This window comes from Enhydra lutris, unplaced genomic scaffold (assembly GCF_002288905.1).
Source record: "Enhydra lutris kenyoni isolate GAN:26980312 unplaced genomic scaffold, ASM228890v2 scaffoldscaffold4, whole genome shotgun sequence".
Classification (NCBI taxonomy): domain Eukaryota; kingdom Metazoa; phylum Chordata; class Mammalia; order Carnivora; family Mustelidae; genus Enhydra; species Enhydra lutris.
In genome coordinates, this window is record NW_019154088.1 from 22,219,875 (window position 1) to 22,243,307 (window position 23,433).

General features: G+C 40.2%; 1 gene segment (V, D, J or C); it reads left to right on the top strand.

The window, feature by feature from the left end:
* Positions 1-23,433, top strand: part of LOC111161424 — a 438,646-nt gene that overhangs the window by 205,420 nt on the left and 209,793 nt on the right.

Below are 23,433 nucleotides of genomic sequence, written 5' to 3' on the forward strand. Positions count from 1 at the left end.
GACATCTCCCTGAGGACACATATTTGAGTCTTGTTCTGTTGTGTCAGACCCCGTCCTCAAAGTCGGGCACATTAAGGACCTTAGAAAATTGTACTGGGGCCCCTGGGTTGCTCATTGGATTAAAGCCTCTGCCTTCAGCTCAGGTCATGAACCCAGGGTCCTGGGATCAAGCCCCGCCTTGGGCTCTCTGTTCAGCAGGGAGCCTGCTTCCTCCTCTCTCTCCGCCTGCCCCTCTGCCTACTTGTGATCTCTTGTCTATCAAATAAATAAATAAAATCTTTTAAAAAGAAAAGAAAATTGTACTGTGATGATGAGGGTGATATGAAACCGAAGGTGTTATGAAGCGCGGGGAGAGTCAAAATGCCTGGGAGTAAGTGTCTCTGCTGTCTTGTTACTCTGAGCAGGGGCCAGTGACCCACAGTGGAGAATAATGCTCAGTCCTGAGCTCCCAGGAGAGGAAAGCCTCTAGCAGGACTATCTGTGAAATTGGTATGACCCAGGGCCAAGTGAAAATGCAGGGCCCCTTGTTCAAACTTATGAAGAATTTCAAGACGGCAGCAACAGAATGTTAGACTAAGTAAACGTGGGCCTGCCGAGCGCTGGGTCTCACGAGGATACACATTTTTCACACCCAGGAAGACAGTCCTGGGCTTTAGTTTGAATTTCTATTAGCCAAAAAAAATTGTCCAGAGATGGATGATACAGACAGGAGCATGGGGAAGCCCTTGTGTTAATTTAATAAAAGTTAAGTCCCATGGAAGGCACACTAAAGGCAAATTAACTGTGCCATTTTGCGTGGCACATTGCCTCTTTCAGAAACTTCTGAGCTGGTGAGGCGCCCAGTTCTCTTGGCATCTGAAGACCGAATACAATCTGTTTAACTAGACACAGACACAGAGACCTAGGTAGTTGGAAAGATCCATCTGCAAAGGGAAATAGTATAATAAAGGGATTATTAGTCCAAACAAACAAGGGGCTCAGCTTTACTATGAGCTTTTTTACAACTTCAAAGTAAGAAGCATCTGCTGCCCTTACCCCTAGGTGCTGTCTAGACCGGTGTTGGAGAAGGTCATTGAGAGAACATGACTGGTGGACCTGGGCAATTGGAGGCTCCTCACCCCCTCCTCTGTCTTTGGAATATGCGTTCTGGCTGCTGTTCCCACAGTGGGAGCCATTTTCAAGGACGTAGCCTTGAGAGAGCAATGGGTTGTTGAGATCATCTGGATGGTATACTTGACTGGACCCCAGTAAGACCTTTATAAATGTTAAGATTTTGGCAGGTGGGAATGGAGATGTCTAAGATAAGGAAGATTTCTACATGGCATCACAAGTCACCCTGTGGCTACCCAAGACCAGCCTCATATGTAAATTCCCTTGCTCATTACCTGCCACCCACCACCCTGAGTGGTCTGCCTCTTTCTTCCATCTTTCCCTGCCCTCTGCATATGGGGGCCAGTTTTTTAACCAAGAGCAGACTCCCCCACTTTGTCTCTCCTGATATTATTTCAGAGTTCTACTCTAACAGGAGAAACTACAACATCATTAAAAAGCATTTAACATAGCCAACCTGCAGCTTTTTACTGAAAGCCTTGGTTGTCTTCTCTTCTAGGGCAAGGAGCAAAAATGTAAACAAGTAACCCTTAGAAAGGGTATATATTCTAGTTAAACGGCCAGGCTCTGAGAGCAAATATTTATTCATTCCTCATTGATTGAATCATTCATTTATTTGACCAATATTGAACTTCTATTTGACAGTCTTGTATAACGTCTGAAGCCTAATGAATATCCATGGAACGAACTATGAGCAGATACACAAAGCCCATGGGCTCAGGGAATGGAGAGGCAGACCTAGCGTTGAGTAGTGTGTGACCTTGGACAATTTATTTAGCCTCTCTGATCATCAGTTCTCTCATCTGTAAAGTGGGAATGACAATTGTACCAACATCCACTTTTGTAGCCATATGGATTAATGTATGCAAAGCCTCTGGTTCAATGCCCAGCCCTTAGTATGTCTCAGGAAGCTCTAGCTATCATCATTACTATTCATTTCTATTGATTTAACTAGACACAGAGAGGGCAGCATGCGTCTCACAAACCAGAACTTCCCTCTTCTTGTCACTAATTCAGTAAGAATTATGAGGAACGTTCACTTCCCTACTACCCATGGTAGGGTGCCATTCTGTTTTACTTTGTTTTGTTTCTTCCTTAGTGCAGAATCACTGGCATGCCTTGGCATGTCTAAGATAAGGAAGATTCCTCCCTGGTTTCACAGGTACTTCTATACTCATACCTCTAAGGACCAGGAGTTACAATAGGTCCTTAGATACATGTAAGAGAAATCACTGCTCAAAGAACCAGTCTCCAAGGTCAAAAGGAAGGATGTGCAGCATCCCTGCTACAGGTTAGCAGCCTAAACCCTCACCTGTGCTGTGTGGCTCGTCCAAGACAAAGCAGGTCTTGGGATCCAAGGAATCCATGATCCTTTTTCCAAGGAGAAACTACAGGCTCACTTAAAGCAGCCGGATCTGTGCTTCCGCCAGGATGCCTGAGAGCTTATTACCCTCTGGTGAGCAAAATGACAGTTCGAAACTCTGGTTGGTTCTGTTATTTCTCTTACCTCTTATTCTATTAATTGAATTCAGTGCTGTTTCTACTTAAACAAAACAAAACAAAACAAAACCTTGGTTCTTTCAGGAAAGACCATTGGAGACTCTGTGACCAAGACAAGGGGCCATGTGACCTCTCTAAAGGGGTACACCTGACCTTGAAACACGCATACAAAACCAGTGGTTCCCCCTTCCTCTTTTGGCATGTCCAGTATCCCAAAGAGGCTTTAGAGTGCCTCTCTGACGCATCAGGAAAAATGAAGAGAAAGATCACTAAGGTTTTCACGTCCGTCAGGTTAGACATAAAACCTTCTAGCTGCAGAAATCCTACATCCAAGCAACAGACAGAACTGTGTACTTTGTGTTCCTAAAGACACAGTGAGGGGGACCAAAGGAGCAGCCAACTGTAAATCCCAAGGGGGTATAGTGGGGGCTGGGTGTGCACAGTCGTGGGTGTGCAGTTTCCTTTTCCCTTGGGACAGAGCTCAGTAGTGTGGGGGCATTTCCAGGAAGGTGGACAAATCTCATGATTGGCTATCCTGGGTAAGAACCATTGTGAGACTGCTTTTTGGAAATGGAGAAGGGAAAGATTCTCAAGATCCTGAGCAGACCAGGCAGGAAACAAAGCGTTGTTTAATGTTAGCTCATTGATCGAAACTATAAGCCTAACAGTGCAGTGAAGGAAGTTTCTTTGCCATCAGTTATTTTAAAATATGCACCATGTGATTTTCTGGTAATATCATTGTAATTAAAATGTCCTTATAAATCAATAATAAAACATTAAGATGAAAACTACAGCTTAGGGAATATAATCAATAATATCGTAATAATGTTTTATGATGATATGACTATGTTGTACACCTGAAACTAATATAACATTGTATGTCAACTCTATTTCAATTATTAAAAAAAAAACAATTAATATCCCTGGGGGTGTAGAAATGTACTTCACAAAAAGAAGTACAAATGGCCAGTCAATTTATAAGAGGTATACAAATTCCTTAGCCATCAAAGAAACAAAAAAATTACAGGGTGATCCATTTTTCCACCTTCAAAATGGTGAAGATTACACACACACAAACACACACACACACACACACACACACACACATGATCATGGAATTTCTTCCCATTCCTTCTTTGTTATTTCAAGAACCTCTCCAAACTCTCCTCAAACGTGCACCATTCGCATTGAGCTACCGACTCTATAACCAGAGATAAAGACGAAAAATACTCAATTCTTAAGCCCAATTACATCTAGTCTCAGTGCAGGCTCGTATACCCAAAGAACAATTTTTCTAGTTCTAAGAAACTAGATTAAATGATGCCAGGGCTGAGGAAGAAAAAAACAGGGAGAAAACAAGCAAGAAAAACAGAACAATGTTAAGTGTAAAAATCACTTTGCAGGAAAGACAACTTCAATGAACTTGCACCAATTTTCAAGTCCAGGTGCAAAGGGAATGAATGTACCACTGGCATGACCCTCTCTTAAAAGAGTGGGCCAAAAAATATCTTGCATTGCTACATTTTCAATACAAAGTTTTGCAATGTGAAATAGAGTGATAACAGGGGCAAATAATAGACAGTCCTGAAAAGTTATTCTTCCTGTACTGTAGCGCTAAATTTTTAAAATGTGAATGTCAAAACTTTTAATAATATAATTACAATAATAATTAAACTTTGAATAAAATTTTGCATTGATTCTTGTTTTACTGAAGTTAATTCTACTTTGTTGATATTCAAGTTCACCTTTAGCTTTGGCCAAATATTGACTTTGAGCATCTGGTCAAAATGTGTTTCCAGTTACACCATATCTTAAGGGAATAATAGGATGGACGAACGAAGTTTATGTAAGCACATATTTATCACAGCATTGTTTATTAAAACTGGGGGGAAAGATGGAAACCACTTTATCTAAAATACTGAAGTTGGTCTAAGTTCTAGTGGAAGTTATTCTCCCATAGAATATGTGTCCTAGAAACAACAGACTTATTAGGGATGCAGTAACTCCCCTTTGCACCAAAGAACCAATTTATACCCAACAGATTCATTAAGAATGAGGACAGTGGGGTGCCTGGGTGGCTCAGATGGTTCTGTTCAAGTCATGATCTCGGCATCCTGGGATGCAGCCCCAGTACAGATCCCTTGTCAGCGGGGAGTCGGCCTCTCTCTCTCTCTCTCTCTCTCTCTCTCTCTCTTTCTCTGCCCCTCCCCCCGCTTGTCCTCTCTCCCTCTCTCTTAAATAAATAACTAAAATCTTTTTTAAAAAAAAGTAGTGAGGACAAAAAGCAGATTTTTGAATCAGAAAGATTATTTTATAACCTGTTCACTGACTTGTCACATGGGGGCGCTGTTCGCTAAGACAGTCATCATTTCTGTGTGAATTCTGAGCACAGCTGTGATCTCTTTGTTTCTTCATTTCAATAGTGATCCTTCCCTCCAGTAGACTAGACACAGGAATATGAACTCTTCTCTGGGCTCTCTGATTCTGATCTTAATGTTTGGTAAGTACATCTTACTGAAATGTTTTTTATTATTTCAAAATAATGAAAACTTTTTCGAAAAGATGTAACTCTGGTCAAATTCATGAAACAAACGCTTTATTTTTTCCTTTTCCTTGGAGGAGGAACCAGTGGCAATTCAGTCCAACAGACAGACCAAATTACTGTCTTGGAAGGAGAATCTGTGACTATGAATTGTGTATACACATCCACACAGTACCCTACTCTTTTCTGGTATGTCCAATACGCCAACCAAGCTCTCCAGTTTCTTCAGAGAGAGACAATGGAAAACAGCAAGAACTTTGGAGCCAGAAATATTAAAGACAAAAACTCCTCTATTATGAAATCCACAGTCCAGATGTCAGACTCAGCCGTGTACTACTGTCTTCTGAGAGATACGCACAGTGACAAGGTCATGAAGGGGGAACTGTACCAAAACCTCAGAGGCCTGGCTGAGGGAGGTAGTCGGGCTGGGAACCCCAAGCAGAGGAGCCTTGTTCTCTCACTCATAGACATTCCTGTTGGAACATTGTTAGAAGGTAAAGAAAGGCAAAATCAGCTGCAACTCCCTCTAATTCCAGAGGCACAGTGGTTCTTTTACTGAAAAAGGAGGTGAGGGGGAAGGGAAATTATTCCATCAAGCAGAATAATTTTTGAACTGGAAAGAACAAATCAGAAAGTATAAGTGAAAAGCTACTAAGACATAGGTGCTTTCAATATAATCAAGTCTCCTGGATCATTTAAATTAATTTCCGAAACACAAAAAGAATTTTCTGGCACAATTTGAGAGATATTGGGCCATATCTTTGAAAGCCTAAGGGGAATGAAGGAAATCCCAAGTGCATAAATGTGGAAGAAATGCATTGATATCCAGCAATGCTTTCAAGCATATTATTATCAGATAATGTGTGTGTTCTTAGAAAATAATGCAGTAATCAGTATGAGCTAGAATGAGTTCACTAGAGATATTTTTTAAACAAGCCTGCTAAATCCAAGGTACTTCTTTAGACTAAAATTGTCTCAAATATTTGCAAGTCACTTGATTAGTTTGCTTCTCATTATATCATTAGGAAAATAAGTATTATCATATATCCCTTGTTGAGTGATGTATTTATCACAGACCCTGTTGTCCTATTAAAAATAATAATAGCTAGCATTTATCAAGGGCCTAATAGATCTGAAGTTTTGTTTTAAATGCATCACATACATTCACTCATTTTCTCTTCACTACAACCCCATGAAGCAGGTACAGTTATTAGTCCCAAGGAAACTGAGGTACAGAGAAATGACCTAACTCGCCCATGAAGTTAGTGAGAGGAGAGTTAGTGTACCCGTACAGGGAGATCAGCCCAAAGCCTGCACTCTTAACTGCTGGACTTTGTTAACTGCCAGGGTCATCTGCAACCCTCACCACAAACCACAAGTCTGTGTGTTGGTATCCCCATTTTACAGAAAACTGAAGACTGGAGCATTGGAATAACTTCTCAAGACCCAATATCTAGTAAGTGGCAGGGCTGAGACAAACTGAGGTCTATTTGGCTCTCCAAATCCTATTCACTTTTCATATTGCCCCTCTGCATCACGCTATAGTCCGTGGCCCTTGGCGGAAAGAAGGGCCTAGAGGTAAAGGTTCAAAGGAAAGAACCATCTCTATTGTTGTATCACATGATTTTATCTTTCATCTTGACCTGTTCATATTCATCTTACCTGAATTCACATAAGGTATGTCCATCAAATGTGCAAATAGTACAATATTGAGGTAGGTAGTTACTATATTGGGTCATATTAAATGAACTGAAACAGCCAAAATGGAATTCATTGGAGATAACTATATATTTCTGCATGTAGTTTTATAAAAATAAATTCCAGTAGATCCTCCAAGGGACTATGATTTTACAGTGTTTTTTGTGAAAATAATGTGGGCATGTAACTCACAGGAACCTAGCTCAGGAAAAGATTTGCTGAAAGGACACAGAGGAGTCTCATAAAATCTATTTGTGAAAAATACCACACCTGAGCTTCCCAAGAAGAGCACTGCCAATTGGCTATTCTTTCTGAACCACTTCTTTCTGAATATATAATCACGTCTCCTTTTAGGAGATCAGATTCCATGGTAAGCCTGTTAAATTCTACTCCACAATAACCCAAGTTAGAACATAACCATCTTTGCCAAGGGTTGACTCTGGTTCAAACCCCATAGGGTTTTATAGCTCTAATGACTAATGATATCTAACAACTGTTTGTATACCTAGTCCAAATTAATAAGCCCAGTATATACCCAGATCCAATAAGCTATAACCAGGGAAAGGAAAGCACTTGTTACAAACATGACCTCTAGATGTGTTCCTTAAGGGGCACCTCCAGTGAAGGGGCTGGAAAGGAGGCCCCAAATTAGAAAATGACTGTAAACTCAAAATAATTCGGCAGTGTGATAAAACCACTGAAATGATCGTAGGGAACCCTCACAGATGAGTGGAACCCGGTTGAATAAAGCAATACTCCCGCAAGGCAACAACATCTGAAACATCTTTGGAGAGGTGTGGACAAAAAAGAACGAGAAGACTAGGAAAGAAGTCTGCAATCATACGATATGGAGAAACAGGGATGTCATGCAAAGAAACCTGAGATATTTATAAGAAATACCTTTAAAAAACAGAACAGAACTGTCCTTGGGTTTTTAGAACATAGACAGACTGGAACAGCCAGCTGAAGCCAAAGAATCATCAGACATCTCTTCCCCACCCTACCCCTCCACCCCTACCCCCACCCCAACCCCACCACAGGGACTCCTAGTTGGGTGACGCTAACCTTGGCTCTTAGATTTGTCTTGGTTTTTCCCTGGTGTTTGACCTACCTAACAAATTGCTGTGCATCTTGCCACTAGGTGGCAATGTGGGCATTTTATTTAAAAGATCAGGAACTGCTCATTGGGCAGCTAGCCCTATAAATAGAGCAAATGTGCATTTGTGCGGTCTCTGATGGGCTGGGAATCCCATTTGATTTCTAAAGTAAATGTACAGAAGATATAATAATAAAACACTCCTTTGACCAACTAACGTATATTCCAAACCCTGTAAGAGAGATACCGTGTGAGACTTAACTGCAGTAATAATGGTGAAGACCCAGCAAGTTTTGTTGGCTACTGTGTGGCTTCAGTTAAGCTGTAAGTTGGGGGGTTTGGGGAATATGGGAACAGGAAGACTAAGTGGATATTTTTTCAAATGTCTTTTATTTTATTTTATTTTATTTTATTTTATTTATTTCGACAGAGCACACATGCACAAGCAGGGAGAGGGGCAGAGGGAGAAGCAGACTTCCCACTGGGCAGGGAGCCCAAGGCAAGGTTTGATCCCAGCCCTCTGGGATCATGACCTGAGCCAAAGGTAGACACTAAACTGACTGAGCCACCCAGGCACCCCTACCTTTCCAAATTCTGAGGAGGGGAGGTATGGGCCTCCAAGTAGCTAACCTGGAGTACCCTCTGGGAAATGTAGAAAGGAAAGAATTTTGTAGAAATGTTGTAATAATACTGATATTCTGTGTTTGACGGTGTCTTTGAGAATAGGGGTAAGTGGCAAACCTGGAGTGGAGCACAGTCTCCAGTACCTGACCGCCCAGGAAGGAGACTCTGTCATGATCACCTGCAGTTACTCCATAGGAATGACCGCTTTACACTGGTTGCAACAGAATCCTGGAGGACACATTGTCTCCTTGTTTATACTGAGCCTAGAGATGAAGAAGAAGGGGAGAGTGAGGGCCACAATAAACACAGAGGAACTGCACAGCTCTCTGTACATCACAGCCTCCCAGCCCAGAGACTCTGCCACCTACCTCTGTGCTGTGGGACACAGTGTTCCACAGTAATCTGAAGCCCGTACGCAAACTCTGCAGCTCAAAGACATCATTTCCCCCTCATTCTCGTGTTTCTAAACTTATCTGTCTCTCTCGTTGGACAGATGATGTCAGTTTAAGTTGTGAAAATGTAATATTTTTCCCCTCTTGACCGTCTCTAACCCACAAAGCCACATATCCAAGTACTTTAACCAGAAAAACGCATGACCTATGATACTGGGAGTAGCATATACAGCCTCTGGAGCTAAATTGCCAAGGTACAAAAACCTTGATTCTACCACTTAACTATCTGGATGATCCTAGCCGAGTTACTCTTTCTCTGTGCCTTGGTTTTTCCTCAACTATAAAAAAGAGAAAACCATGTACCTAACTCCTATGTGTGGGAATTACATGAATTAAAGAGATTATAAGTAGGCAGAGAAGCAGGCAGAGAGAGGGGGGGAAGCAGACTCCCTGCTGAGCAGAGAGCCCAATGCGGGGCTCGATCCCAGGACCCTGAGATCATGACCTGGGTCGAAGGCAGAGGCTTAACCCACTGAGCCACCTAGGTGTCCCTACATGAATTAATAAATACATGCAAAGTGCTTAAAAGAGTCCCAGCACAGAGTTAGCATTACACAAGTGGTAACTATCACTAATACTAGGTTTAGATGTACCATGAGTTGGCTAGTAGTCACTGATGGGTTAATACCTTATGTCTTTGGAGAAATAAATAAATGGGATATAAACAACAAGCATCTAATAGTAATTTTAGTTTCCAAATTATTTCCTCACAATGCCCAACAGTCATCAACCTTTTAAAATTGTATTAGGAAAAACAGAGAGGGCCTTTAGAAAACCCAGTAGAGGATGACACTAGGATCTGGTTTGACTGTTGAGTTAGATGGGTAAGAATGCTTTTAGTGAAGCTCAGGGACTTCCTTTGGAGAAAATGCAGTTCTAATTCTCGCACCTGGGGATCCCTCATAGAGACTTGCCTTTCCAGCAGTTCGTGAAACAAAATATCAAACCCAGTGGGTCTCGATCACTGGGTCTCTACTTTTCTTTCACCAAAGATTCCTTCCATTATTATTCCCCACCCCGTAGGAGTTCTTATGTTGAAACAGAAGTATTACTGTTCACTTGGTTCTTGTTAGTCAGCAAAATGAATTGCACATATTAACTTATAACGAGGTCTTTTTCTTTTAAAATCAAAAGGGTTCTTTTGTTGTTGTTGTTCAAGAACTATCTGCACATATCTAAAAAGTCATTAGTGTTAAAAATGTCTGTTCCCTCAGCCTCCCCAAAAACAGCAATGCCATGCTCTGCTCCCAGTTTCCAAACCAATGCTGTTTTAGCAAGTTCTAAATTATATGCTTTCCCCTTGATTTATCAATATTAGACTTTATCTATTTACTCTTTCTACGGTCACACACCACACTCTCACCTTCTGAACATAGTTATATCACAATATGGAGTTAAATCAATAGTCAGATGTATATGATTATGACCATGTAAATATTGTCACTCTCCTGCCAAAGTGAGTATTATGATTACATTTCCTTTCTGGTACCATTTGTTTTTAGTTAATAATTGCCTCATTTTTTTCATTTATTCTATATCCGTGTCCTCGCTTTTGTTTTTGTTTTCCTAAGTTCTATAGCAGAGTTCTAAAAACTTGTTAATTATTTCCCCCAAGCACATCAAGGTGATTATCCATTTTTTTCCTTTTTACCCTAAAGATTCCCTGCCCCCGGACCTCTATCCTTTGGCCTGTGCAAATTGATTGTTCTTAAGTCCTGGTGCACAAATGTTATTCTAGGACCTTTTACTGTTTTTGCTATCTTGCATCTTGAATCTCAAACATCTTTATTTCTTGGTTTAGTCTTTGTTTTACTAAAACATGTTCTCCAAAACTTCTGTAATAAAGCATGCATAAGATTTTTTTTTTCAGTCAGTCTTTGCATGTTTGAAAATACCTTTATTCTACCTTTATGCTTGATTGCTATTTTCACTGAATATAAAATTAAAAGTTGAAATGCCCTCAACATTTCCAGTATTGGGGCAGCAAAGTATTTTTATTGGCTTTTTTTTTTTTTTTTTTTGAGAAAAAATGTGGAGAGTACTCAGTTCTCCCTCAGTATTTTGAAGGTATAATTCCCCAACTTCCTAATATCCAGGATTGCTGTTTAGAAGGGTAGTACCTTTTGAATCATTCTTTTATGACCTTTTTATTCTCTCTGTATAAGTTTAGGATTCTGTATTTTCTCCCTGATATTCTAAAATTCCAATTTAGCAAATATATATGAGTAACTAGGTAGAAAGCTTTTCTAAGCTCCATGCATATAATATGCCTGAGACACTGTGGTTGCCGCAGAGGAGTTTGTAACTGGTACTACTTACTGTTCATCCCGTAGTTATGTTCACTTCATATATGTCCATATTTGCCCTGGATGAGACTATCACCGAGGGCAACAGACAGGCACAGCTTGCTTTTCTGAGTCTATCACATCTATAAAAAATTGATAAGAATAAAATATTTCCTCAACATTAAAGGAGAGTTCTCTTCATTAAAAAGCCAAGAAAAATTATGTTGAACCATCTTCCCCAAATGGGAGTGGGAACGTGCTGTTTTCTCAAAGATGCTGGGTACATTAATCATGCTGTTTTATTCATTTGTTAACTTAATAAATATTTATTGTGGGACCCTGAAGGGCCAGACATTATTCAAGACACTAGGTACACAACAATGAACAAAACAAGCAAAGTCCTTCTTATCATGAAGCCTATATCAATATGGTACACAGAGACATAAAAATACAGAAATAAACAAATAAGTTCAATTATTCCACTTATATTTGTTGAGCACCTACTTTTTACCAAGTGTGTTCTAAGTACTGAGGGTATAGCAGTGAACAAAATAAATGAAAAAAATCTACTCACATGGAATCAATATTCTAGTGAAGAAATAAACAAGGTAAATCAGATACTATAAATATTCAGAGGAAGATAAAAGAAGCTGAAATGATGGACTGAGAGTGGGGGACACTTGCATCAAGTGGTCAAGGGAAAAAATTCTCTGAGCTGATATTTGGGCTGAAACTCAAAGGAAAATAAAGACCAGGTTATGCTAAGATATAGAAAGAAAGCATTCTAGGCACAGGGAAAGAAAATATAAAGCCTTAAAATGTGGAAAGGGTCAGTGTATTCCAGAAAGAAGAATAATAAGGGAGAAGCCAAAGCACAGTGAATGAGACAAGTACAAAATGACTCCTAGAGGTCTTGTGGGGCCTTACAAAAACCATGGTAATTTGGATTTGGGATTTATACCAAGTATACTGAGAAGCCCCTGGGGAATTACAAATAAGCCAGTGATATTTACCTTTGATTTATTTTTTGAGACAACATTATTTGGCTCCAGTGTGGAAAGTAGATGAGGAGAGAGGTGAGGAGGAAAAAGAAAAGGAAAACAAACAAACAAAAAACAAGAACATTTAGTAGATTGCTGAAGTAATCCATGCAAAAGTGATGGTGTTTAGACTAGAATGGAACAGTGGAGATGAAAAAAACATTCAAATATAAGATATAATTGACAGTGAAATTAACAGGATTTGCTCATGAATTAAATGAGGAGTAGGGCAGAGGAAAAGGACCAGACCAAGATGACTTCTTGCTACCTGGCCTAAGAAACTGAGTACATCTTGATATGAGTTCTTGAAAAGACTGGAATAGGAACAGTTTCCAAGAAAAATCAAGATTTGTGTTTTAGCCATACTGGGTTTATCATGCCCATTAGAAACCCAAGTAAAGATGTCCTAGAGAAGTTAGATAAATTAGTCTGGAGACTAATAAAGGGATAGAAATAAAGCTTCAGATGTCATTGACATGTGGGTGGTATTTAAGGCCAAAGAGCATGGGAAGATAGCTTTGCTAGGGAGAAAATATAGTGAAGGGATGAGAGCTTGGCTCAGACTTGGGCACTCCAGAAGAAGGTGAGCAGAGAAGAAAGAGAGCAGCACAGGGGCCTAGAAGGAGGCAGGGAAAAGCCAAAAGACCAGAAGAGTCAAGAAAAGGGTCTGTGAGGGGGTACTGGTCTACCAAGAGGTTGAGTAAGACAACTGTGGAAAGGTGACCATTAGCTTTGCTGCAGGAAGTTTCTAGTGCATTTAAGAAGAAGAGTTTCAGTGAGTGGTGGGAATGCAGATGAACTGAAATTGGTTGAGGAGCTAATGAGAGACAAAGAAATAGAAGCAGAAAAAAAAAATAGTTCATTTCAGAAATTTTATTGGGAAAGGAACAGAGAAGTGGAACACTAGCTGAGGAGGAACCAGAGGTGAGGGAGCAATTTGTTGTTCTGTTGGTTGTTTCGTTTTTAAAACAGTAGACAACAGAGTTTGCCTTCAGAAGACAGAGCTATTTTAAGGTGCTACTTTATTGTTGCTAGTGATAGAAACTCATCTCGAATTTATAAAACTGTGGATATTCAGGATTAAATCACTAAATAAATACAAATGATTCACTTGCAGAAAAGTGACCTCTGGGGGATTGCCTAACATTCTTCCTTCCAATTTAAATGTATTTTTCTGCATCAGCCCTGAGGTTTGAGCAACTCAGGTTTAAGACTTTTGAGTTGAATTAGCATCTGGCCTGGTTACATTCCTTATTAAGGCAGTACCTGAATCTCTGATAAGGTAACAAATGTATGAAAAACTAAATGATGACTGTGGAAAGTCTAACATTGTGTCAGCCAAAGTGAAGTACTGAGGGGAAAGGAGAATTTTCAATCATTTTCCAAAAATCTCATGACATTCCTCTCTTTGTCTAACTGAATTCAAGGTAGTACTTCAGAATTATATTTACCGTATTTGAAATCCCTGAAGTTGAAAGGAAAGATCTGTAAAGAAATCATGACTTAAGCAATAATAGCTACCTCGCTTTCTGTCACACATGTGACACAAGAACCCCAGAGTCCCAAGACTCTACCCGCAAGACCTCCCCATTGCACTGCTTGGAGGGTAGCACTCATGCTTTATTCTATGTGATGGTACCTTCTAGAATTTTGCAATACAAAGACTAAGTCAACCAGCCATTGTTCACCCTAAGAGCATAGCCCACAAGCCAGAAAAAGACCCTTAAAATCTTTAGTATGGGTGTGTACCCACAAATTTCAGTTCGTGTCCTTCCCACTGACTTCTGTCTGTCCAGGCTTGGATTTGATTACTGTTAAATTAGATGCTTTTTTAAAAAAGTATTCTTTCAGGGAGCGCCTGGGTGGCTCAGTGGGTTAAAGCCTCTGCCTTCGGCTCAGGTCATGATCCCAGGGTCCTGGGATCGAGCCCCACATCGGGCTCTCTGCTCAGCAGGGAGCCTGCTTCCTCCTCTCTCTCTGCCTGTCTCGATGCCTACCTGTGATCTCTATCTGTCAAATAAATAAATAAAATCTTTAAAAAAAAAAAAAGTATTCTTTCAGGGGCGCCTGGGTGGCTCAGTTGGTTGGACAACTGCCTTCAGCTCAGGTCATGATCCTGGAGTCCCAGGATCGAGTCCCACATTGGGCTCCCTGCTCAGCAGGGAGTCTGCTTCTCCCACTGACCTCTCTCCTTTCATGCTCTCTCTCTCTCAAATAAAATAAAATCTTTAAAAAAAAAAAAGTATTCTTTCAAAACAGACATTTGTGATGACTTGCAATGTGTTTGTGTACATGTATATGTGAGATTCAATGATATGAGACTTAAATTCCCTCTCTGTTCTGATTTTTAAAAAGGTTCTGATCAAGAAATAAGTTTTATGAATGAAGTATCTTTATTTTGTCCCTCTCCTAGAAGTCACAATGTACTCTCACACAGAAAAATTGGGCTATCAGAGAATATAAAAACTCATTTATAAGATTGTCTTGTCATTATAAAGTTTAGGAACATCACTGCTTGGAAGCTGTAGAATATACAGAATGATCCTTAAATTTGTCTGTTAGTCATGAGTCAGAGACTTCATACATTACACACACACACCAACACCACAGTCTATGATATGCTGGGAAATTCTAGATGATCCCTAACTACTTCTCCCAGCCTGAGATGCTACATTTGTCCTCAAGTGTGAAGCACTTAAAAATATAACAACTAAGGATGAGACCAAAGATTCTGTGATCCCTAGAACTTGGAATAAAACTCAAAGCACAAATGAATGAGCAATGCTTTTCATTTAGGCAGGATGGTTGTGGAGTTTGTGAAAGCATATAGATAGCATTATTCCCTTAAAGGAAAGGAAAGACAAAGGAGTTATTTGCTAAAGATCTAAACTCAGGAGACAAGGAAAAAGAATGCACAAATGTTGCAACTCCATTTATTCAGACTATACCTGAGATAAATGGGTCCTGTTAGGCAATAAATAAAAGCATCTTCCAAAGAGGCTTATAGTATTAGAGAGAAAAAAAAAAAAAAGTCACCGGGCACTATTCCATACTAGCATTCTGGAGATCATGGACATTTTCTGTTCCTGTGAAAGACAATATATATTTTCTTAGTTTTATGGTCCTTTCTTTGTGGAGATCTTATTAACAAAGCTGATCTATCCCTGAAGGAACATATAGATCAGTGAAGGAGAATAGGGGCAACTGACCAAGGTCAGAAAGATCAGAAAAAAGACTTTCCCATCCAGCAATCCCATGAATTATGTGATTCCAGGTGTCCCTAATTCTTCCCTGGCTGCTCTGAACTCAATAAAGAGCACGAAATATTTGTATTTCAAAAGATTAGACACCGGAAGAATTAGAGGTTAAAGTCTACTGACTGAAGCATAACTCCATCCATGGGCACAGGCTAGTCAATGGCAACAAAGCCAGATCTTCAGCTCTAAAGGTTTTTTTTATCCTGCCTCACATACCGCTTACAGAGGCCATTTGGTTTCCAGGTGCAATATTATTTTTTTGTTTCCAGGAATGGTTTTAGCTATCACTCTTGTTCTGCCCTGGTACATTAATTGACATTCATTGACTCCACTTCCTTTTCAAACTTGGCAGGTCTTCTTGAGTTGTGAAACATTGCTCACTTTTCCTGTTAAAGAAAGATGCAGACTCATCTTCTAAACCCTGTTTCCATGTCAAGGACAGATAGTCAACTGTCATCCATCAGACATATTTTCATTTCATTTGTTTAAATCTTCCACTATTTCAACTACCAATAAAATGTTTAAATCTCTTCAGTGAGGTCTTAAGGTAATGAATCTTACACATATTTCTGCTGGGGAAGAGGGAGTTTTATAGCAAGTTGTTCAGACAAAGGCAGTAAGTCACAAAGATTGCCCTGAGACCATGCTCTGGGGATGCCAACTGGGGGAAAAGACACGAGAGGATCAACTTTAAACAAGCAGACAACTTCCAAAATAGGACCCCAGTAGGAGCAAGAGTATCAATGGCAACCTAGAGGAATCCATCAAAGTCCTTTTACCACGTACCACCAGACTCTAACAATGCTTTCTCTCTTCTTTATCTTTTTTTCTTCCCTCTTTCCTTCTCTTCTATTTCTCCGTGAGACCCAACAGAGCTCTCCAAAAGCACAACAATCTCTACTGGCCTCAGGCCCAGCTCCATTTCCAAAGCCTTATTATATAGCCATATCAAGTCAATTCTAATTTAAGTCCCCATTTCCTGGTGAGGAACCAATGTTGAAATTCCATGAGTTGTGAACAAACTTTTAGAACACCTTAGGTTTTATTAAAGTTGAAATGGTAGAAAGCAGAAGCAGTGAGATTTTGTCAATGATGTCTTGGGGAGTGGATAATTAAAGCTGAAGTTGAAGAACCAAAAATGGTTCCTAAACCTAGACTGCAGGAAAATAACTAACAGCTAGGGCCCATGGTTTGGGACCATATAGGAGCAAATACTTTGGGAAAAAGAAAAAGTGGCTTAAATCATATCCTCCTGTACATAACTTCATAGCCCATCAGCCCCACCTTTTCTGTTGTCACTCTTGTGACAACCAGGTTTCTGCAAGCTTCTTCTGGCTGGATGTATGTACAGCATGTCAGTGCCTCACCTCAGCTGGCCAGAGAGGTGTTTCTCTTATTTCCTGACCGGCGACTTCTCCGACATCAAGGTGTAGGATATCTTAGGAACCTGCTGGGCACCCTTATCACACAACCTAGAAGTGCAGGAGAATGAATGCTCTCAAGACTGCTTTTGAACAATGAGGAAAAACCAACAAATACACGGTTTTGCTTTCACCCCAACCCCCACCTCCACAGATGGAAAAGTCTGTGGCACATTCCGTAAGGCTCTTTAGAAGGTCCCGACAGGATCAAGCACTGGTGTAACAATGGTAGCCACCTCCACTGAAGGTGTGGTCTTTCCCCACTGTCCAGTTCCACTTCCTTTATCCTTCACTCCTGCTCCCAGAGATCACTTCCCAAATAGATGCCCTGCCCATAAATCTTGGTCTCCTGCTCTGCTCTTAAGGAAACAAAGACTAAGACACTGCTTTTTCTCCCACTGAAGGGATAGGACACAAAGCAGGAAGACATGAGCCCCTTCCCATCTGCTCTCAGGAGTGCCTCTTCCCCTTCAAAAGCCATAGATGCTGGCCTGTGTGCTATCCCAGCAGCCTCCATGTCATGATACTCGTTCCCAGCTTTAAGGACGGGATACACCCAAGTCACTTTGTGAAAGAAAGTAGACTGCTGAAGTCAGAAGGTCTGTGTGGAATTACACAGTGAGACAGAGGGAAGATGGAAGAGGATGGAAGAGATGGAAGAGGGAAGATGGAGAGATAAAAAACTATTCTTATCTGTTTGGCAGCCCATTGGTCCTTCTCTAGAACCAAAAGATTTTTTCCATCTAATAAACCTACAAGTAACAATAAAGAGAAAACACAAACATGGATGAAAGTTGCCTCACAGAATTGACAAGATCATCCACAAAGACAGACTTTTGGGTCTCAACTTCCTCAGCATCCTCAGTGATGACTGTATGGAAGATACAAGCACAGACAGAGTCTCAGGTGTAAAGATGTAGAAGCTAACAGTTGTATCCAATAATTTCTGATAGAAATCAATATCCTCTTATAGGCAGATGAATGAGCTGGTGGAAACTGGTCCATCAAAAAGCTGTCTTGGTTAGTTTTTTCTCTCCTGTATCTTGTCCTCAGTCACTAAATCAGTAGATACTTGTCGGTGTGGGAACTGCAAGGGAACACCAGAACACTCTTTGAGGGAACTCAGTCACTCAGTCTAGCCCAGTGTGTCTTACCTTAAGCCTCATTTTCATGAATCAGGCTGTTCCTGGAATTGAAAAATTACAAGCTCCATGAGGGCAGCAATCACACATTACTCTGTCCCAAGTGCTTAACAGAGTGCCCAGAGGAGGAAGGTTCTCATTGACCCACCCGGCTTCGTCATCTGTTTTGGTAATGAAAGTTTCTTGTGGCAGGGGTATGTTTTATTCACTTACATATCCACAGAGTGATTAGCACTTTACTTTGCCAAAAGTAGAAACTGGAAAAAAAAAAAAAAAAAAAAAAAGCAATTGTGTGGAATCACATTACATTGCATTCCAGTGACTGACTTGCTCCTTCTGATTTTTCTTTTACACCACCCTGTGTTGCCTTTTTTGTTTGCTGACTTGCTGATTGTCTTTTTGCCCCAGGGAGAATATAAGTAAGGACAGAGCCTTGAGTTTTTAGCTCACATATGTTTCTCCTGTAACTAGCCGTCTGATCTCTAGAAGGAGCCCAATTAGTCGTTTTAGGAATAAGTAAATAGAACAGTTATTTCTAGGCTCCTATTGAAAAAACCTCTTTGCAAGGTTTAGGAGGCAAAGCCCTGAAATCCTGGTCCCAGTGACCTGGGAGCATAACTTTAGAGAAACCACATCTTCAGTTCCTGTTCTTTCATCACCTGGAAAACTAGAATAATAATGAACATTCTTTTTTTATCAAAAGATATTAGCATTAATAAGCTAGATCATGTACAAAGATTTATGTTTCTAAAATGATTATGAGAACTTCATTTAAAAGAGAAGGAGAGGTGCTCAGAATAGAAGGAGAGGGGCTCAGAGAAGAGAAGGAGGATGGCTCAGTCATTAAGCGTCTCCCTTTGGCTCAGGTCATGATCCCAGGGTCCTGCCCCACATCAGGCTCTTTGCTCAGCAGGAAGAGGGCACTTCTCCCTCTCTCTGCTCATGCTGTCTCTCTCAAGTAAATAAATAAAATATTAAAAAAATAAAAAATAAATGATACCCAAGGATGGCATTAACAAAAAGTCATTAGTAAGCCTGTTTTTTTCTGATATCAATAGTACACTTGTCTTTAAAAACCACTTTTTATTTCTAACCCCTAAGTTCATTTACACATAGTTTCAGGTAAGGATAAATTCAAACCATGCTGATATTTATAACAATGTGGTTTTGTATGATGTAAAGCCCTTATACTCAAATCACCTTAAAACCTCAGCTTTACTCAGTTTTTTATGATCAAGTTCATTACACTATCTATTGTGACATTATTAAATGACTAAATACTTTCTATAATTTCTCTCATTCTTTATCTAGTGAGATTGAGAATTTCTAATTCTTTAGAATCTTCCTTTTATTCCTTTAATCCTCTTTGTTGTTTTATCTCTTTGGGTATTCTTTTTTACTTTGAAGAATGACCACCAGTAACGGCTTCCAAAAAGACTCAAACATGATCCCCACATTGACAGTTCCACATGCTGTGAATTCTGCCTTCTCAAGGTAGAAATGTTTTTAATAACTAGATTTCCCAGGATCCCTTGCAACTGGGGTGTGGACCTAAGCATTTAATTGGGAGATGAGCCGCATGAAGAATAGTCTAAGCAAGGATATCCCTTTTCTTGGTGGTGGTGAGGAGGGGGGTGGGTAGCAGTGACCTCTTTACCGGGCTAGTTGGATGAGTGGCTTTGGCCACTGCTCCTAGAAGTCAGGCCCAGAGTGTTTCTCCAACTTGCATGATGATTCTGTGAATCATCTAATATCCCTCCCCAAATTCCTAACTGCTTAGACAAAGTAAAGCCAATTACTCTTTCTTTCTTGTCATTTATCACATAGACCTCTCACAGTGGCCCATCATGGCTTTCATTCCAATATACTTCAAGCTGAGTATGAGAGATGCTTCACCATTTCACTGGGGCACACTTGGCTTATCCCAACAAGGAATAGGTCATAATGCTTTACAAGGATTTCCGGTTCCTTTCACAGGCAGAATTGTGGCTATGCGTGAGAACAAAGTCGATTTTGATGGCTGGCCCAGGACATGTCATGGAATGAATGCACAGTAGATCTCAGAAGCTAGATTCCACAAGAACTAACCTCCTGAACATTACAAAGAGCATTTAATGCTACAGACGTGGAAATGAGATGAACGGAAAACTTCCCAAAGCTTTCTCTTCTTGTAGTGTTTCTTCACGACTTCACTAAATGTCGTCACTCGATTTCTTTCTGACCCCCCAGAGTCAGTCAGGACCTCGGATTACAAAGGATCTTTGAATTTCAAGTTTAATTAAGGAATATTTTCCTCATTTGGTGGGAGTGGGGAGGCGGTTCCGAGACTAAATTTAAATCTTACCTCATGCCTTTCTTACCAGCTCCTATCAAATCAGTTTCCAGTCATTTAACTAATCTGTACCCATTCTTTAAATCTTGAATTAAATGTCACTCCCTCGATGAGCACTTTCCTGCCCCCAATCTAAATTTGTTCCTTCCATTTTATTCTTTCAAAGAACCCTGTAATTTCTATGAAATAGTAACCCAGGTTTGACTTTATAGGTCTTATCATAATTTCTGTGTATTTCTGTGTGATTATCTGTGTAACAAATATCTGTATTTCCCATTAACCTCTCAGTTCCGCTGAATGCCCCATATTCAGAATAGTGCCTGCCACAAAGGAATGGGGTGGTTGATGAAGGAATGAATCTGATCCATCAGGCATCTGTCTTACTCTGCCCTGGACTGCTGTGTAAGTGTGGATGCTCCCAGTGACACATCCATTAACTCAAATACTCAAATGCCCAAAGAGGATTGGAAGCACACAGAACAGTGTTTCTGAGAGTGAAGCCGTAGTTCACTATGAGTGAAGACAAAAAATAAAGACTTTAAGGAGAATTCATACACAAGTAAATGTCGACGTGGAAAACCACAGAGAGTATGTTTGTATGGAGAGAGGACACAGTAACAAAGTTAGACTACCCATCTCCAAACTTGAACCAGGCTGAGGTGAGAGACCCCAGTGGGCCAGGCCCTGAGAGAGAAAACTTGGATTACTGACAGTGAGATTTGCTTACTGTTCCACTAAGTGCAGTAAGGGATTTAGCTTTGCCTGAAGACAGGACTTTGTCCCAGCTCCTGGGATGTAACTCATAAAACCTTGGATTTTCTTGAATCATAGTGATGAAGTTCTAGAATATAGGTGAGGTTCAGTGGGGTGAGGTCCCCAGCTGATGGCTAAAAAAGAATTCTTAAGACGTCTCTGGTGCAAAAAGGTGATTTATTAAAGCACGGGGACAGAACCTGTGAGCAGGAAGAGATGCTGCCCCGGGGTTGTGAGGGTTGGCAGGTTATATACCATGGAGTTGCGGGGAGGAAGGGAAACGGAGGCTTCAATAGAACTTTCATATGCTAAAGAGGACCTACAAAGTATTGGATACCTGAGGCCTTGTCAGCTGTCAAGGTTGGTTTTCCCTTTTAGCAATCTATTAACATTAAGATAGTTGGGAGATTCCTAAAGAATGTCACATATGTCCCACCCAGGAACGGGGTGTGGGGAAGATTGCAAGGTGTCAGCCTTTTGCTTTGTCCTCAGCCAGCCTTCTGTTCCCTCATCAATAGGAGTATCTTTGTTGTAGATGGTGGGCCTCTCGGATCCCACCTGATAGTTGCTGCTAACAGGACAACTCTGCATGCACCAGAAAGACTGACCATATCACTTATGGTGGAGGCTTTGGGTTATATGGTGTTAATTAACCCTGAGTTCAATCACATAGGCAATCAATCAATCACACCTACATAATGAGGTCCCAATAAAAATTTGGGACACCAAAGCTCAAGGAAGCCTCCTGAGTTGGCATACTCAGTGAATATTTGTCATATATCAATGCTGAGAGTGTAACCTGCCTCTAAGGAGAATGGAAACTTTGAATTTGGAATTCTCCCAGACTTTCTTATGCACTTTTTACCTTGGATGTTTCAACATATTCTTTTTGGTAATAAAAGTAACCATGAGTATAATACATTTCAAAGAGTTTTGTGAGTCTTTCTAGTGAATTCTGGAACCTAAAGTGGTTTTTGGAAACTCCTAAGTTTGTAGTTGTCAGAAAGAGGGACATTTGTAGTTGTCAGAAGGAAGGACATTTTGTAGATGCTTTCCTTTAGCTATATAGTTGATCCCTAACTCCTCGCAATTGGGGTCACAAGTTCTGCGTAGACCTGTCAGTCCTGGAGGTTTATGCCCTCAACCTCACAATGTGACCAATTCTGAGTGGCTATGTTATGCATGGAGCAATTCCATGTCGATAAAATAAGGTGTATCTGTGTGATTCCTAGCAACTAATCAGTTAAATCAAGTGAGTGGGGGAAAAAAAGTTGAAAGTTGACAATATGGGCAAAGCAACTGGAAAGGGAAGTAAAGGTCCATGCGTGTTATTTGGAACACAAATGTATATGAGATAATTACTTTAAATGTTCTCAACACAGGAGCTGGCAACATCTAATAATAATAATTAGTATTTGTTAAGTGCTTACTATTGAAAGTTTCTGTTCTGAATGTTCTACATATATTAACTAATTTAATTCTCAGAACAACCCAAGTCATCAGCCCAGTTTATAGAAAGGGTGGCACAAGGAGGCTAAATAATTTGCCTGGTTTACATACTCCCAGGATTTGAATCCAAACCATCTGACTCCTTAACTCATGTTCTTACCAGGGCCCCCATATGGTTTCTTAGTAGGTAGTAACTTATATTTTCTCTGATTTTGTAGAAAGGTGTCAGTAAATTGGTTATCTTAATTCCCAATCTTAATCATTTTTGTGACAAAGTAAAATTTTTATATGAGCAGATATGTATTTTATTTCTGATAATCCCCTTTTGCCCATGATCCCTTTTATGTTAGGCAGGAAGTCCTGACATCCCTTTAGCTATATAGTTGATCCCTAACTCCTTGCAATTGGGGTCACAAGTTCTGCGTAGACCTGTCAGTCCCGGAGGTTTATGCCCTCAACCTCACAATGTGACCAAATCTGAGTGGCTATGTTATGCATGGAGCAATTCCATGCGGATAAAATAACCTCACTTGTATTCTGGAGGAGGGAGAACACAATGAACACAAAAGAAAAAAGAATAAAATCTTTGCTTTCAAACTCCAAAATAAAATTTGGAAACTTTCTCTAGAAACAGTACAATGAAAGAAAGGGGTTTGAGTTAGGGTTATGTATTTGGAGTTTAAAAAAAAAATCTGTGACTTAGAAAGATCTCTAAGAATCTAGGTTGATACA